A 13,918-nucleotide genomic window follows, 5' to 3' on the forward strand; every position below is an offset into this window, starting at 1 on the left:
TGAACAAAACCAGCTCCAGCACCGACCCCTGCGGCACTCCGCTTGTTACTAGCTGTCAACTAGATATTGAGCTGTTGATCACTACCTGTTGAGCTGATGATCTAGCCAGCTTTCAAGCTTTCTCATAGCCAGTTACAAGATGGACAGAACCCATCCAACCCATACTTGTGTAACTTGCTGCTAACAATACTCTGGACAACTGTGTCAAAAGCTTTGCTAAAGTCAAGGTATATCACGTCCACCGCTTTCCCCACATCCACAGAACCAGTCACTTCTTCATAGAAGGCAATCAGGTTGGTCAGGCATGACTTGCCATTGGTGAATCCGTGTTGACTGTTCCTGATCACCTTCCTCTCTTCCAAGTGCCTCAAAATGGATTCCTTGAGGACCTGCTCCATGATTTTTCCAGGAACTGAGCCGAGGCTGACCGGTCTGTAGGTCCCCGGTTCCTCCTTCTTCCCTTTCGTGAAGATGGGCACTAGATTTGCCTTTTTCCAATCATGCAAGACCTCCCCCGATCACCACGAGTTTCAAAGATAACGGCCAATGGCTCTGAAATCACATCAGCCAACTCCCTCAGCACCCGGGGATGCATTGCATCCGGCCCCATGGACTTGTGCATGTCCATCCTTTCTAAACAGTCCTGAACCTGTTATTTCAGCACTGAGGGCTGCTCACCTCCTCCCCATTCTGTGCTGCTCAGTGCAGCAGTCTGGGAGCTGACCTTGTCTGTGAACACAGAGGCAAAAAAAGCATTGAGTACCTCAGCTTTCTCGACATCATCGTCACTAGGTTGCCTCCCCCATTCTGTAAGGGGCCCACACTTTCCCTGACCTTCTTCTTGTTGCTAACATACCTGTAGAAACCCTTCTGTCATGTCCCTTGCTAGCTGCAATGTCAATTCTGCTTTGGCCTTCCTGATTTCATCCTTTGGGCAGTATTTTTATACTCCTCCCTAGTCATCTGTCCAAGCTTCCACTGCTTGTTAGCTTCCTTTTTGTGTTTAAGTTCACCGAAGAGTTCTTTGTTAAGCCAAGCTGGTCCCCTACCATATTTGCTATTCTTTCTGCACATCGGGATGGTTTGTTCCTGTGCCCTCAATAAGGTCTCTTTAAAATACAGCCAGCTCTCTTGGATTCCTTTCCCCCTCATATTAGCCTCCCAGGGGATCCTGCCCATCAGCTCCCTGAGGAAGTCAGGGTCTGCTTTTCTGAAGTCCATGGTCCGTATCCTGCTGTTCTCCTTCCTTCCTTTTGTCAGGATCCTGAAAATGGAGGCTCCTAACTAAGATGGAGGTTACAATACAAAATGGAGGCTACCACTGGATGTAGACATAGCCCACGTGTCATAGGCTAACTGTCACCGTCTCTGCTTTATTAAACCTCTCCCTCGTTACCAGTCCAGTGCTTCATCGCTGTACGGCAGTCCCAGGCAGGGCTGGCCTGTGCGCTCGTCCAGGGAGCTGGGGAAGCGGATGTGAGCTGACAGCACATCTGTCGTGGTGTAGAAATAATGAGATGCTAAATAGCATCCACACTGGGACAGGGAGCGCCTGCCCTTTCCCCCCGCTCCCGCTGGGTTCTGGCACCCCATCTTCCTTGCCACATGGCTCTAAGTTTCACCGCGTGGAGATGCTCTCTTCTTCCCGGTCTCATGTGCCCCACCCCATCTCACCTGGGGGTTGCCAAACTGTCTGAGACCTCTTTCATCACCACGCCGCCTACTCTAACGACCTGCACCTTCCACGCCCCTTTCAGCGCAGTCCTACTTCTCCTCCCTGCAGGACTGGGCTCCTGCCCAGATTCCTGCACTACCCTCGTTTTTCACACCCCACCTCCACCTTATTTCTTATCTTCACATTCCAGTGCTTTGCGACACCCCTTGCCTCCCAGCGATACTAGATCCTCTGCCTTGACATGAGGTGAGGTGCCGTGCAGCCTTGCAGGCGCCTTCCACGTCTCCAGCGGCATGGCGCTAAAGACGCTTCTCTTTAGCAGGTGTCCCCCATTAGCTCCACGTGGGGACAAGACATGATTCACTGTTATTCTTCGTGGCACAGCAACGTCTGGCAAAGCCAACCGAGATCAGGGCCCCCTTGTGCTAGGTGCTGTGCAGGCATGAGTCACTGCCCCATAAGCTTACCAGAGAGAGAGGGGAAACTGAGGCAGAGAGTGGTGACATGACTCGCTCAAGATTCCCCCCAGCAGGTCAATGGCAGAGTTGGGAAGAGAACCCCATCATCTGAGTCCCAATTTGGTGACCTGTGCATGGGGCCATGCAGTCTCCCATAGCGTCAACAGAAAAAAGGGCTCGTTCAAAGGAGACCCGTGGCAGAGTCACACGAGCCGTGCCCTGCGCCGGTGCTGATCCCTTCAATGGCCTTGAGCAAGTCACGTCATCTCTCCGCCTGAGTTTCCACATAGCCGGGCAGCTTCTGAGGATTATTTAGTTAATACCATTAAAGGGCTTTGTCTCATCGGAATAATCCGTCGCCAAAGCCCTGTTCCAACGCTAATTATCCCCACCAGCTGAGCAAGCGGAGTCACCCCTGATTTCCAGACGGGGAAGCCGAGGCGAGGGCCGTGCCCGAGGTCACCGCACGCGACTGCAGCACCGTCAGGATTCGAACTCAGGGCTTCTGACGGCGCCTCGCCCTGCATCAAATCCAGAGAGCCTTACTCACACCTCAGGCGGGCCGCATCCTGCAGCTGCCAATGGGGGTTTACCGGAGGAAGGAGAGAGTGAAAAATGGAGCAAGGGCCTGCGGCTTGGCTTCCCACTAGGCCACATGACACCCTTGAAAAATGCAACGCGCTGAGGGCCAGGTCCCAAGAGCACTGAAATCAGTGGGCAGGTTTTGATTACTCTAGAGGCTTATCCTGGTCAGCTCTGTTCTGGTTCTCACACTGTGCCCATCACCCTGGGCTCCAGACCAGGGCTTCCACAATTCACTGGGAAAGAACAATAGGGCAGCTTAAGCATCAGTGAGGACACGAAGCTCAGGCAGGGATTTGCAACGTGGCTGCTCCTGCCTGGACTAGGCTGACCCAGGCACTGACCCACCGGGCTAACTGTGCCCCGAAGACACATCAGTCTGTGCTGCTGCTTTGGTGACCGGGAGAGCGCTGAGCTCTGTTCGCTCGCCACGTTGATGGCCTTCGTTGTGAATTCTCATTTAACGGCGCGGGCTGCGTGAAGGCTGCCATCTTCCACGCTGCAGGTGTAACGAAAAGTGACGCTCTTACTTCCACGATACGAAGCGCATTCCGCCTTGGGAATAGGAGTGCCAAAACCACACGGGCGGTAGCTTTCTGTGGTAAAAATGTGCAACCCGATTACACCCTGTCATATCTTGGAGTGAAACTTGACCAGCCCCTCACCTTCCATGACCTCCGGTAACGGCAAAGATTAAAGACAAGAGCCAATATCGTTCAGAAACTAGCACAGATACAGCCTGGGGAAGCGTCGGGGTCAGCGCTGCGAACATCTGCCAGGCACTTGTATATTTGGTAGCTGAATATTGCGCATCGGGATGGAGCAGATGCAGCCACACGTGACTGGTTGACACCGAGCTGACTACAGTGACACGGTGCCCTTAAGTCGACTCCAAAACCACGGCTACCCGTTCTGTCTAACCTCACTCCTCCGCCGCTACTCCGAACGGCTGCAACACTCGGCGAAGCCCAGCGACTCCAGGGAAACAGATGTCTTCCTCGACAACGCCCTCACAACACCTTAAATCCTGCAGGCCTTTCTGGGAATATTGGCTTAGCCTTGTGCCATCAGGCTGTGCTCAGAAGGCAGTTTGCAAAGCAAGTTGGGCTAAACAAGATTTAAAAAATAAGCACTCCTGGGTTCGACCTCCCCCGGACATCATGGGCCACTCTGAGCCGAATCCGAGCCAGCCATGGCCGATGGGGACATGTAACGCACAAATGGAAAATCAAGGACTCCCGGCACGCGGGTGTGGCTCCCCACGACAGACCACCAAACATATCGCCACCCACTGCCCGGTTTATAAATATGAAGGAGGCAATACATTTGGCCACTCCTAATGTAGCCATCTGATAAAACTGTCGTTGCTGCTTTACATCAGAAGAAGAAGGAGGACTAGTGTGAGTTACACTGAATAGAGCAATTCCTTTGGGATCATTGTGTCGGCCAAGAATTGCCAAGCACAGTGTCCCCAAGACCCCCCACACTGAGAGCAGATGGCGTAGAAATGGCCATGCTAACCTTACGCCCCACAGAACAGCTGGAAAAGAGAGGACAAGGGGGTGGAGGAGGCCGAGGCACTGGCCCTCTGTCATATGTATTTTCCAAAGAGTTTTTCCCCCAAGGCCTGCCACGGTTCCACACACTGGTCTGGCCACTGTCAGAGACGGGACGCTGGAGTAGAAGGACCTGGGGGTCTGACTGAGTCAGGCAGTTCCTTGTTCCTGTTTTCCAAAGCACGAAGCATCACTCAACGGCAGCTGCTCTGGCACTGATCTGCTCAGCAGAAACTCGGCCGGATGAGACAAAGCAGGACATCGCCCATTCAGCTGGGGAGATGCTGGGGGTAAGTGTGTGGGAGCATCTATTTGATGGTGAGACCCAAATTGCCTTCATCATTATTCACATCCCCTTCTATTGACTTGCCGCCCAGGCGGCGTTAGGCCAGGAGGCAGCATGGTGGCTCACCAGCCCCTCTCCCAAGCTGCCCCCTCGTCCTCCAGAGGCTTGATTCAAATTCAAGTCAATGGGCACCTTTCCCTTGATTTCAGGGGGCTTTGCGCCACGTCCCAGAATCTCTGCTTTTATTATTATTGAGTGAAGAGGAAGATGTAAGTCTCTAGCTGCTCTGGATGTGAAGAAAACCTCAAAAGCGAGCCCTGAGTGTAACTCCTGCAGTGCGGGCTGCCTGAGTCAGCAGGCAGCCTGCAACAAAAGGCTGGACTGCCCCATTCAGCTCAGAGAAGTGCTCATTCAGACGTCAGTGATGGTACTTTGTTAACTGTCTCTTGGCTGCTCAAAGCATGGAAGAAGGCAGCAGGACTATATTGTGAAGAGCTGCATAGTCTATCCTGCGTGACCGGCCGCTCGTTTTGTTACCACAAAGGGGTGATGCTTGGGAGGTGCCACCATTTATTATTTTTCCCACAGTCAAGGAGCAAAGCCGTGCAGCTGAGCCCCGTTGAGGGGGAAGCAAAGCTCTAAGAACCCAGAAGAAACCCACAGTGTATCCAAACCTCAGTGAGCTCACCCAAGAGCCCATAGAAAATACACAATCCTATTATCAACATCTACACGATCTACTGAGAGTAGCATTTCGTTTTTGTCTCAAGTGGGTGGAGCTTATTTTGTGGGCGGGGCTTAGAAAAAGCATGATCTTTTTTTTTAATCCCAATTTGATCCCAGCTTTGTCTGCCCATTTGCATATCCAGAATTTTATTTACAAGAACATTTCACTAATGCATGTGCCGATAGTCACCCAACTATTCATGGTGGGACTGTTCGTGTGGGGGTTGGGATTCAACCAGTCAGGGGCCAGAAACAACACCATGTGACATTGGTGCACCAATCACACAGACCGAATAGTGACTACAGTCTCAGAGTGCAATTCAACCTCTGCTGAGGGCCAGCACGAAGCCCGTTCAGCACCTGAATTCTACCTAAGCCTGATGAGAGTTCGCTTGAGTTACGTGTGAGTGCAATCTGAGCTTTAAATCCATCGAGCAAGCAAGCAAGCGGCGTGCAAGTCTGGTGTCTCATCTGCGCAGGGCTGAATTTCACCCTTAATAAGTGGGTTCAATAGAAGCAGGAGTAAAAATAAATCTTACATTATAGAAACTCTTGCATATCAAGGGTCCTCAAAACATTTTGCAGTCCATTGGCCAATCTCTGACCTCAGGCTGACTTCGATGGGAGACCTGTGCACATTCCCAAAGCCAGAATTTGGCCATCTCTTTACAGACATCATGTCACCTCAGAAATGCAGCCACCTCTGGGGAGGAGTGCAGAAGGAGTTTAACAGCCCGGAGCAACAATTCAGATAAAAACAAAAAGTGAACAAAGCCCCGCCACACTACACAGTGGATCAGAACAGGGCATGAAGAAGGAATACCGTATCCAATCAAAAGCCGCCGGGGTAATTTTACGTGGGCAGAAAGTAATTAGCCTAAGTGGAACCTAGCCAGAATACCATTCCAATAACACACCCATCATGGAGAGCAGGCAACTGAACAGCAGTCACCCCAATTTCCTCCCCCGCCAGCCCCTCTGCCAAGCGAACTCTGCTGCAAACGCAAACACGCTGTACCTAACTGCAGGGAATTAGACCCAAACTCAAAGCCAGACACGGACCACAAGCCAGTGAGAAAGTGTCTGTTATATGGAAGGTGGGATCAAAGGGAGGGGTGGGGGATAGGGATGGAGTCAACCTCAGCCTTCCTTTCGGCCTGAAGCTTTGCAGGAACGCTTGCAAAGCCAGTAACCGGAGCCACATGGCGCGGAACTTGACAGATGAGCTGAATTTAATTGCGTGAGCCCCATACCTGAGGGGAGAGGAAACTTGTTTATTTGGAAACAAAACTTGTTTTTCTCATTTTTTTGCTTTGTTTTGTTTCATTCTAGCCTCCAGGCTCTTGGAAGGCTGTTCCAAGTCACACTACATTAATCCCGTTTTCCTTTTAACCCCTTCCACGCCCATTCAGGATAAAGAGCAATGTGGAGTTAATACAGTCATGGATTTTTAAGGCCAGATGAGCGTGAAAAATCACATTTAAAAAAACAAACAAACCCAAAAAACCATTTTGGTTTCTTTTTGTTTGCCCATCAGCTTCTGGTGTCTGAGCCTGCAGAGCGCACTTGAGTCATGTTTTCAAGCTTTTCAACTCGTACATGAAGGCTCGGAAGTTTTTTTAAATGGAAGCTGAGATTCTCATGAAATCAGCTGACTCCAGAAGCTGGGACAAGACAAACACTCTATATTTTGACACTCATATGAAGATCACTTGAAGTGGTAGCACTACTCTTACGGTCAGGTTGTTGGACCTCCTGCATATCTCAGGCCAGAGAACCTCACCCAGTGATTCCTGCCTCCCGCCCTGAACGTCGATGAGTTACATAGATCTTATAGAAGGCCATCCAGTCCTAATTTAAAGGCTCCAAGTGGTGCAGAACTTACAACATTCCTCTGTGAATTGTTCCAATGGATAATTACCCTAACTATTAAAAATTTGCATCTAATTGCATCAGGAACTTCTAAATGTATTTGTTGCATGCAATAGGTAGGGTTCACACTTGTCCATAAGCCTAGGGAACAAGGTATGGGCTTGAACGAACACTTTCCTGGGGAAGGAAAGGATTGCTTTAAGAATCCAAACACTGCAGCTGGCCCTTGAAAAGAGGTCAAATACTGGGCGATTTCAAATTCATATCTGGCTTATCTTTGCAGGAATCGGCACTGAGATGATGCTGCTTCCACATAAAGCAAAGAGTAACACATCGCTCCTCTCACAGATTACTACCAGGGACTGTTTAACCAGTTTAGATAAAAAAAAGGAGGGACCGAATTATCACTCCAATGCCGAGCCAGGTTTATGTAACAATTATTTGCACTTGTCCCTCTGAGCTTTCTTGTTCTGGTTGAGACCAGAAGCACCAAACTACACTGATAAACCAGGCTGTTCTTGTGCAATTTCTGTCTTCCCACGGTACTAGTATGGCCCCCCCATTACTACAGGACAGGTGTACATCACAATCTTCAATGCAGGATAAATGGAACGAACAAATCACGTGCCAGTTATTGCCCAGACCACTTTGTTTGTACATAGTATCTGTGTCACCCGTTCTTAGATTGCAAGTGCTTCTCAGGCAGAGACTGTTGTGATAGGATGTCTGCACAACACTCCTATCAATCATCACCACCACCACCACCACAAACAATTATAAAGCTTTAGGCTTTAAGAACAACACTTTAAGCTTTCACCCATCATTACCATTTATAAATGCAAAGGGGAGAGCTGCGAGTGTGATGGCTCTCACGGTTTCGTCTCGCCTTGCTCTTCAAGCTTTCTTTAAAGGATTATTAATTTCACCAGTTAGTTAAGTCTTTCTAGAACCATCGTCTGGCTTTTTAGCCCTCCTTCATCCCCCCACCCCCATCAACTCCCTGTCTGCTCCCTCCGTCTTACTCAGACAGAGTGTGACAGAGTTTTACGGGTTTTTTTAGCTAAAAACTATTAAACAACAACTTTGTTGTTAATTCTGGAACAAAGGGATCTCCAATGAACTGGAAAGGTGGCAAATTCAAAGCAAGTCAAAAGAAATGCTTTCTGAAAAGCAGACAATCAGCCTGCACAACTCATTGCCTCATGATAGGAGTGAGGCCAAGATCTATGCAGCCTTTGAAAATGGGATTAGACATTTATGTGGATAACATGAACAGCTGTAGTTTACATTAAAAACAAATGAGTTTTGGAAGAGATATAAACCTGCATGCTTCAGGGCACAAACCTCTCTCTTACCAATGGGGGTCAGGAAGGACTTTGCCTGGGGCAGTGAAGCCTGCAGCTATATACACGTCATGCATGGTGCATATCGTTGACAGGGGTGCCTAGGGCATGGGCTGCTGGAAGTGGGGCAAGGCTGGGCAGGCCCCCGGGCGGTGTGGAGGGCCTGGTGTGGGAGAAGCAACAGGGCCAGCCCTGAGTGGGCAGTGGGGAGGCCACCTCTGCTCTGCTACCCAGGGCCGGCTCCAGCACTAGGGCTCTTCCTTGGCAGCCTGCCCGGCCTCAGCCTGCTTCCAAGACACTGGTGTCCCCTCTGCTCAGCCTGCAGGACTCGCTCAGAGACAGCCTCGAGCCTTACTTCAAGTGCAGGGAGCTGCGGTGAGCGCCTGCTCGGGGAGGTATATAGGAGAAGAGTGGCGGGGAGCCCCATGGGGGGAAGCCACGAGGGGATTCAGTTGTGCATAACATGTAAAGAAATTCTGGGAGCCCCCCTGCTTTGGGGGGCAGGTCAGCCCAGCCTTGCAGGTTTTCTCTCCCCTTCTTCTGAAGCAGCTGATACTGGCCGCGGTCAGAGACAGTATGCTGGGTTAGATGGACCCCTGGTCTGATCCAACATGGTAATTCCTATGTTCTTAAATTTGGGAACCGAACATAGATCTCTCTTGTCTTTGTGGAGCTTACAATATCCATTTGGCCGCAGAAGACCAGGGCTGTGCAAACTACCCTCGCAGTTTGGCTGTCCTGAGAAATTTGTGCAAATCACCCATCACAGGGTGGCAAGCCAGCTATAGTGCCTGTGGACGGCCGGCTTTGGGTGTAATATCAACTGTAGCTAAACAAGGAAGTTGATAAATTGGAGCGGGTTCAGAGAAGAGTCATGAAAATGATTAAAGGATTAGAAAACCTGCCTTAGAGTGATAGACTCCAGGAGCGCCATCTATTTAACTTAACAACGAGAAGGTTAAGGGGTGACTTGATCACAGTTGTAAAGATCTCCATGGGGAAGAAGTATTTAATTATGGGCTCTTCAGTCTAGCAGACAAAGGTCCAACATGATCCAATGGCCGGAAGTTGAAGCTAGACAAATTCAGACTGGAAATAGGGTGTACATTTTTAACGGTGAGAGCAATTAACCAGTGGAACAATGTAACAAGTGGCGTGGTGGATTTTCTGTTGCTGACAATTTTTAAATTAAGATTGGATGTTTTTTAAAAGCTCTTCTCTAGGAATTGTTGTGGGGGAACTTCTCCGGCCTGTGCTGTACAGCGGGTCAGGTGAAATGATCACCTTGGTCCCTTCTGGCCTTGGAAGCGACGAATCTATGAATTTTAGCATCAGTCTTCTTTGAAGTGAAGACAGTTGACGCCACCAGAGCGGTGATGCCAGGACTTCTGACATCTCAACGTGGCCAGGCCTTTAACCCGAGCAGACTGAAAGGCCTCTATGAGGGCACATGAGGAAGTTGTTAGAGACGAGCGTCCTTGGACAGATACTTGTTCGCGGGGTGCACGCATTCCAAGGGGAACTCTGACTCATCCTCGCCGGCTTTGCTAAAAGAAGCCCAATACAATGAAAGTCTACACCGAGAGACGTACCAGCAGCCTGTCGGAAAAACAAGGGCAGGTACCAACCCATGGCTGGGGATGCACCTGGAGGAGCTCGCTCAGGGCCACGCTCGCTTGGTTAGCGGAGCTCTCTTACCTCGGAGGGCTTGTGTCAGACTTTACCTTCACTGAACAGGAAATCATCCCCTGGGTTTAAGAAGGCTTTTTCTGCCCACGACAGATTGCAACCCGAAGAGGTAGGTGACCGCCTAGTGTAAGCCAGGGCAACGCCGTTGACCTCACGGGAGCTGCACCTGCAAACACAGGAAGGATGATTCCAGCTGATGCGCCGGCCCCCACAGCTTTGGCGGCGTAAGGGACCATAACTGCACGGCCAGGGGCTGTGGGCAGTTCCCCTGTGCAAGGGCAGCGTAGGCCTGAGGTCAGTTTCTCTGGGTTGGTCCCCTAGTGAGCTGCGGTATAGGAAGCATGCAGGCAGCACGGCTGCAGATAGAAATGTTGGGAGTAGGAATAGCTCAGCTCTGTGGAGACTCTGGGTTGCTCCCTCGGGGCTGCTCTGTCTTACACGGGGGCCATTTAGGGCCCAGCAACAGCGCAGGATCTGGACTCCTCTTTCTGGGCTGCCCCTTCTGGGGCAAGCCTCAGCACAGAAGCTTGTCCCAGGTCCGTATCTGACCCTGCGTCTGGAATCGGCGCACGGTCAAACGCAAGAGCCACGTCCATGTTCGCTGCAGTGGTTTCCACCTGCCTCCATGGCTGCAAAAACACACACGAAAGGTGTTGCCGGCACATCAAAGGGCTGGAAAAAAACCGGAATCGACGGCACCTCTGAGCTACTACTATCCATTTCAAAGCAGCGAGATAAACATCATAGCTGACGGAGGCTCTGCCAAGAAGTTGCACAAACAGCATTGAAGCAATGCTTCTGAAGGCTGCGCTTCACTGGATGAGACATGTTCCTGGGCCTGGAAGACACCAGGCCCCCGACGAAAATGTGGTAGAGTGAACTTTTAATGGGCGGCCGTTCAAGAGGCAGAGAGGGGAAGAGATGTTGAAATACGCTGGAGGAGAACCCCACAGAGCCCAAGCCGTTGGAAACGACAGCGGCAAACGAATTCGTTTTCCTAGCTGACGTTATGGCCGGAGTAGGTTTGGAAAGCGGGGTGGGGGGCAAGAGAAAAAGGCCTTCAGAGGTCAGACCGCTGACTGGTACAAGCTGACGGGACTGCTTGTGGGCTGAATGTTGAGAGAGCGCAGAATTTTCCAGCTGGGTCAGCGCCCGAGTGCTAGTTAGGCCCAGAACCGAAGCCCAGGGAGGGCAGGAGTTCCAGACGAGGCTGACAAACATGAGTGCCTTTCCCGGCGCGGCAAGGAAGGGTCGGTGGGGGACAGAGGCCTGCAGAACAAGGATTCGAATACTTGGCATTTAAGAAGCCATAAAAGGTCTTGCTCAGTTGGATACTTATGCTGAGGGCAATCGAGGGCTAGTTGGTTGGTGCCTAGACTCCACAGTGATGGGCACATTGGGAACCTGGAGAGAGAGAGCGAGATTAAAGAGATACTTCAGAGACCCAGCCCGGCAACCGCTAATGCAGTCACAGGTTACATGAAGGCTCCACTGGGCTAAGAAGTTGCTCAATCACTATTGTAAGCATGTTACAGGCATGCGTTATGGATGGTTATCAGCCTATCTGTAGAAGTGTTGGGGATGGTTATAAGCCATGGGTATGAACCACCCGTTGGGCACCATAACCACTGATTAACCATTTATTAAAACACCTGTTATGCATTTATTAATCCTTTATAAGCTATTTCTAAAGGGAAACGATAATATGCATAAAGCGTGAGCAAAAATGCCTCAGCCTAGGGGAAAGTCATAAAGATGGAGCCAAAAGTTCCACTCCCCAAAGATCAAACCTGAAAACTTCGGGTGACCTTAGCCAGACCTACGGTCTGCTCCTTTCCACTGGATCCTCATCCGGGAACATCGCCTTCATCTTTGGAATCACGGAGCTTGCCCTGAACGAGGCAATCCGTGCCACCTATCTGGGGGCCTCACATCAGAGACACGGGGTTTGTGTTTGCTACACAATGACTTTGGGAGAAGAGGGAATCTTGGGCACAGAGGAGACATAAGCACTGCCAACATCCAGATTCTGTATTGCTCTGTGCTGATAGATGTGCTCCATCTTCTGTTACCTGGCAGAGTCCATATGGTAAGGGATTGAGCAGAGTCTCCGCTCAGAGGGATTTCTCCTTTTTGGCATCAGATTCACTGCAGAAACTCCGCACCAGCCTCTGTCGCTGGCATGCAGCATTAGCATTGCTGTTACTGCTCCACTTACGCCTTTTACATCATTCTCTGCCCAAAGTGTTCAGGAAGAAAGGGCCCGTACCTATGAAATTAGCCCTCCAAGCTGTCTGGAACCAGGGAAAGGAGAAGAAATCATTGCTCTTGACCCACGGCCATGCAGGAAGAGGATATCCAATGTCCCAAAGGGTCCAGTTGCATATTTAGCCCTGCGTGTCCCTTCACCTCCTTCATTACTGGGCCTGGCATTTGTCACAGGTTATCCATCAGACTAAGGAGCATGCTCAGAGAAGCAGAGGGAAATGGAAGCTTACTGCCCCGTTGTGGCCAGACTGCCAAAGGCTGGCTTATCTTTCACCAGCAGCTCGCAGCACGAGCTGGGATCCTGATGGCGGGGATTCTTTCTAGGGCAAGTTCTGAGCCTGGCAGTAGGAGGCTGTTGCTAGCGCCGGCCACCACCACTGTCTCTGCGGGTGGCAGCTAGGTAGGATGGCTGTGATCCCAGGAGCACATTGCCCTCCAGCTCACCCTGCTGAGATATTCAAACGCTGCTGAGAAGTCTGGTTCTGATTTGGATCACCCCAGGGGGCATCCCATGTGGTTGCGTCACACGCCGCATCGTGCGTTTTGTTTTGGGGGCAAGGCGCTCTAGAAGATCAAAATGCTTCTCCAGGATTCTGCCCCCGGCTCTGCCAGCGTGACCTTGGGTGAGTAGCATCATTTCTCTTCTAACTGCTCCTTGGCGAGGCTGATTCCTGATCCAAGAGCAGCCGTCACTGATTCTACAGCCACAGGGGGATAACCTTGTCCTCCGTTTGCAGCCAGACATCTTTGGTTTTCATTTTTTTTGCTAAAAGTCACATTTTTCCATGGAAATGTTTTCTGACCTGCTCTAGAAATGAGGTGCTAATGGCTGGTAGGGTATTGTGAATGTCGATCCATTGCCCATGCACAGGTAGCTCATAGACAGGGCCCACGAAGTAGCAGCCTCTGATTAACTCACTGAACTACGTTAGCTGTCATAGCAGGGCTACAGTTTACTGGAGAGATGCTGCAGCTGGCTGGGAAATCAGAGCTGGGAAAGACCAGCTAGTCCATCACTCCCACAGCCGACGGAGGAAGTTTTCCCCTGCAGTGCTTTGTTCCAACTGGTTTGAAATGACTCAAGTGATGAAGCATCCAGCATTTCCCCAGGGAGATCACAGCATATGTCAATAGCAATTGCTGTAAGAACTCGCTTCCCCACCACACTCAGCCTAACATTCCCCTGGCGTTCTGTTCACGGTCAACGTGCCAGTTTTATCAGAGCAAAAGGCTGCCCGGAACGTCACGGTGTTTGCCCTCCGATACGATGTGCACGTGTGACCCCGTGGGGAGAACCTGTGTGTGTACAGGTCTCCTGATGCACCGAGGATAGGACTTGTGCAAGCTGTAGCGAGGGAACCCTAAATCCTCAGTTTACACTATCACAGCTCATTCTTTTAGTTCCGGAGGCTCCCCGGGACATCATCGGCCCAGAGGGTGATCGTTGCACATCCAGTTAGCAA

This window comes from Emydura macquarii, unplaced genomic scaffold (genome assembly GCF_026122565.2).
Source record: "Emydura macquarii macquarii isolate MOO-44397 ecotype Brisbane River unplaced genomic scaffold, CSIRO-AGI_Emac_v2 contig_3345, whole genome shotgun sequence".
Lineage (NCBI taxonomy): Eukaryota > Metazoa > Chordata > Testudines > Chelidae > Emydura > Emydura macquarii.